This window comes from Danio rerio, chromosome 4 (assembly GCF_052040795.2).
Source record: "Danio rerio strain M-AB ecotype USA chromosome 4, GRCz13ab, whole genome shotgun sequence".
In the NCBI taxonomy this organism is placed as follows: Eukaryota; Metazoa; Chordata; class Actinopteri; order Cypriniformes; family Danionidae; genus Danio; species Danio rerio.
The window spans coordinates 10,317,212-10,322,701 of NC_141024.2; positions in this window are offsets into that span (position 1 = coordinate 10,317,212).

A 5,490-nucleotide genomic window follows, 5' to 3' on the forward strand; every position below is an offset into this window, starting at 1 on the left:
GAAAAATATACTGCTTATAGGAGATAATTAGTGACCTTAAAATTATTTTTAAAATATATATATTTATTTAAGACTGCTTTTATTACTGCCAAAATAAAACAAATAAGACTTTATCCAGAAGAAAAAAAATATTATCAGACATACTGTGAACATTCATTTACTCTGTTAAACATCATAGATAATAACACAGAGAAAACCGCAGTTTAGCGCCCCCTGTATTGTTCGAAGCGGCTAACGTCATTACACATTTTAGCCAGTTCGAACACAGACCATTATCATCCTAGGTACACTAGAGGGCGCCTCTTCATCTACGTATCTACAGGTAGATGGCATCAATTCATTTCTTATAGGTGGGAAATAAAAAATGAATAATATGTGTAACGACATGATTGACATTTATTTGTTGTTTAGGTTATAGGTCAAAGGTTGTGTGTGTGTGATGGATGGATATATAGATAGATAGATAGATAGATAGATAGATAGATAGATAGATAGATAGATAGATAGATAGATAGATAGATAGATAGATAGATAGATAGATGATAGATAGATAGATGCATGAATGGATATACAGATAGACAGACAGACACTGATTTATTTTCTCTTTGCCATGATGATAGTAAATAATATTAGACTAGATATGCTTCAAGAAACTTCCATACAGCTTAAAGTGACTGGTAAATTCTTCACCAGGTTAATTAGGTTAACCAGGCAGGTTAGGGTAATTTGTTATTTTGTTAATTTGGTAAGTTATTGTATATTGATGGTTTGTTCTGTAGACCATTGAAAAATATACTGCTAATAGGAGATAATTAGTGACCTTAAAATTATTTTTAAAATATATATATTTATTTAAGACTGCTTTTATTACTGCCAAAATAAAACAAATAAGACTTTATCCAGAAGAAAAAAATATTATCAGACATACTGTGAACATTCATTTACTCTGTTAAACATCATAGATAATAACACAGAGAAAACCGCAGTTTAGCGCCCCCTGTATTGTTCGAAGCGGCTAACGTCATTACACATTTTAGCCAGTTCGAACACACCATTATCACAATAGGTACAGTAGAGGGCGCCTCTTCATCTACGGATCTACAGGTATGGCATCAATTTATTTCTTATAGGTGGGAAATAAAAAATGAATAATATGTGTAACGACATGATTGACATTTATTTGTTGTTTAGGTTATAGGTCAAAGGTTGTGTGTGTGTGATGGATGGATATATATATATATATAGATAGATAGATAGATAGATAGATAGATAGATAGATAGATAGATAGATAGATAGATAGATAGATAGATAGATAGATAGATAGATAGATAGATAGATAGATAGATAGATAGATAGATAATTTCCTTCCAGCACTAGGTATAAAAGACGCATAGTTGACAGCACATTGTTTATTATTTAATTTACACGACAATATAGAGACATTAAACATCAAATACTGGGATGCAGTTTGCAGAGACCAACAGAGAAAGAAATATAAGAATGAGACAAATATATAAATTAACTGGTCGCAAAAATTTTTTTTTTTTTCATCTTTGATAAAAAGATGATCAAATGCTGTTAGATTTCAGGTAGTTTGCATGAAATAAATGAAAATGAACTTTTCAATACGATTTCGTTTACATTCCTGTGACATCCTCTATGGCACTGACATAGGGACAGGGGGAGGTATACTATTGCGCACACAAACACACACACTCTTCATTCAGTCATCTCAGAGTTTGTACAATGTAATTGCTATTAATGTGACTCAGTTCAGTGCTGTAAGGTTTGATGGTTTCAGATAGTCAAAGTATCTTACATGCACACACACACTCCACACACAGACAGAGAAGGAGAGAGAGAGAGAGAGAGAGACAGAGACAGAAAGTAGCACCATGTTAATCAATAAATGTTAAATATAACAGTAATTGTGAACTTAGCAGTTTATGAATGCATACAGTTCTCCTTAAGACATCTGCTGAACTGACAATAAAAAACAAAACAAAAATAAAAACAATTCCCAGTTGGTCTTTGCACAGTGGCACGGGGGCATTTACCGATGATGTTTGCCTCATACTGGTCAACTGTGGACTACATACTGAATATTTAAATATGGATAAATGTCCATTTACATATTAATACTCTTTCTATATATTTTAGTCATAAATACTGATTTTCAAATACTTTCAAAAATATTATTCAGGTTTATAAATGACAAAATACTGAAAATTTCTCTTTTTTTCCATGATCAGGATGTTTTCTCTGTGCTTTGACCATTGTTTTTTAGTCTCTGAACCATTACATAGTAGTCTTTCAATGTAGGCTAAATTCTATCAAGCGTAGTATTTTTCAATATTTTTAAAGACTATTAGCATGCCCATCAAGACATTAGCACACAAAATAAACAAGGAAGAAATAAAGCGTAATCCATCACTTCACATGCGTCCCGATTTAAGGCCTGTGGGGAGTCTACATGATCGACAAAAATGTTGATAGGAAAATAAAGACAGAGAACAGGGCTTCCACACTTTTCAACAAATAATTTTCATGACTTTTTTCAAATCGTTTGCAAAGATTGGATTATGTAAAATCATTCTACTGAACTCATGTAGCAATTTCAAGATAAGAAATGTAGAAAATATTATATTAAATACATTTCTTTAATCTTTTTACAATATTTTCAAACTTCAAAAACTATTTTTTCATGATATTTCCAAGATATTTCCATGAGTGTGTGAACCCTGCATTACCAAAAAAAATAGGGAGGATAGATAGATAGATAGATAGATGGATAGATAGATAGATAGATAGATAGATAGATAGATAGATAGATAGATAGATAGATAGATAGATAGATAGATAGATAGATAGATAGATAGATAGATAGATAGATAGATAGATAGATAGATAGATAGATAGATAGATAGATAGATAGATAGATAGATAGACAGAATAAAAAATAGGGGGATAAGAGGAAAACAATTGTATTCAAAAAAAGAAAAAGAAAAAAAAGATATTAAATATAAAAAAATATTAAAAGAAAAAGATAAATATATACTGAACAAGGCCTTTATCCTCAACACATTTCCTTACAGGAATCGTTACAATAGCTCTGTGCAAATCCAAATCCACATGACCACATACATGAAAATACATTGAAAATGCCTACTGAAGTACGAAGCTGAAGTAACTATATGCCTCAACAGTGATTTGGTCGTTTTTTTTTAATGTCCCATAGCAACACTTTCCCCACGTCTTTAATACATACTTTCATAACAATAAAAATAAATACAATCTAATATGCTTAACATATAATCTAACATATAATCGTATTGTGCTCAATGGGTTGATGCATCAATATGCAATATATATATATATATATATATATATATATATATATATATATATATATATATATATATATATATATATATATATATATATATATTTGTATAGAATATATATATATATATATTTGTATAGAATATGAACTCCCTTATATCTTTCTTTTTTTATATATATTTATATAGTTACCGTATAGTCATCTCTCATTTCTGCAATAAAACTTTTTTAACTGATTGACTTCCATTATTATTATGAATGTGCAAAGATGACATAATGTGCAAAATTAATATCTGTAATCTGAGAGATTTTCTCAGCTCTACTTTAAGGACACAGAAACTGATTGGACAGGCAACATTCAAAACCCCACTGGCGAAAAAAGAGCTGGAATGAACGCACGCACGCACGCACGCACGCACGCACACACACACACACACACACACACACACACACACACACACTGGCATCTTGAATGTTTGTTTCAATACCTTTCTCCAGATGCAGACGGGCTGGGCAAAATAATACGATGTTTCCGGCATGAGTATCGTGCTGGTGGGCTGTCGATCATCTCCGCATGTGGGCTCGCTCAAAAACTCAAGAGTACGCAGAGTAACTTCTCTGCTTCCCTCCCCTGCAGAGTCTGAACAACCCAGAGCTCAACTGTAAGGCAAAACCTGTATATCGTGACAGACTATAGCTCCGTTCCAAACCCTAGTGAGCTGCTGCACTGCCTGTACTCTCAAAAATGACTTTTGCTGCTGGTTTAAACAACTAATTTAAAATGAGTTGAAAACAATTCTTAAGGTAAATCAGTTGTTATAGGTTCAATCCACTCAAATTGTAAAAATGATTCAATTAACTTAATCGATTTGTGTTGGGATAACATGAAGAAATTGTGTGGAACCCAGTATTACAGTGTAGAGGAGGTATCCGAACTAACAAAAGTGATTTGGGTGTATGGCCATACACGATATACGCGCTAATACAGTAAATACACACTACTTACTTACTAAGCTCACAGTGTGGTACTCTAAATCAAGTCACAGATTTTGCAAATCCTGGATAAAACCAAACATCTGAAGTCTTTATGAATGTCATGCGGTAAAATATATCTTTATAATCAACATCACTTGTGCTTGTCTTTTCCCACATGAAAAAAATACTATAGTAATTTATAGTGAATACTAAACCACACTGTAATAAAGTGTATTATACTGTATAATAGCATTTACAAGCCTTTGTTAATCAATTCCCTAGCTTCCTGTAGTATTAACAATAGTGAACTGAAAGTATGCAGTATGCTCTAGCTTTTACTACAGTAAACTGTGGTGTATTGTAGTATAATATATAAAAAAAACTTTAATTTGGGTCATTTGTTTAAGCTATTGTTTTACCATCGCAATTATAGAATTACCCTAACAGATTAACTCAAGTACTTTACCATAGTGTGGTTTACAAACACTAGACTATTCACTATAAACTACTATAGTATTTGTCATGTTGGTTTAAAGGAAACGTGGATTGCTGCTATAGAAATTGGCTAAAAAATAAAAATAGTGTCTTAAAAGGAAACATAATTAAAATGGCAACCTTAGGGCAGCTCACTAGGTTTAGGAACAGAGCACTTGATAAGCCATCTTGAAAAAATGAGAGAAGATGAAAGCGATTAAAGGAAAAAAAAAGCCAGGGCTGGGTCGATCTGTGGAATCATGAAATGAATCCAGGAATGAGTTTTAGCACCAGAGGAAGTCCACAGACGTGAAAATGAGCCATTTGGAGGAAGCACTTTGAGAGACGTGGAACCGAAGGGGAGGGGTTTTCACATTAGCAACAGTCAGCACTAAGTCTTGACAGCTCTCAGCATGCAAAATGAGAGTCTGAATAAGGGGCACAATTGTCTATTTGTCTAAACAGTCTGGACTTTTTAGTTTTTTTAGGGCGAGTTTTGTTCTTTGTTAACATTATTAAAGTTTATTTTCTGCATGTCAGCAGTGAAACTGAAATCTCCTGGCAATACCAGTATGGAGGATTGCTAGTATTTCTTCATGTGTAACAGACCAGCCGTACTTGAATTTGAAGATTTTGGTTCGGGTTTTGTGTAAAGCAGCTTCTCAGCCATTGGGTTTGTGAGTTTTTTTTTTCTTTTT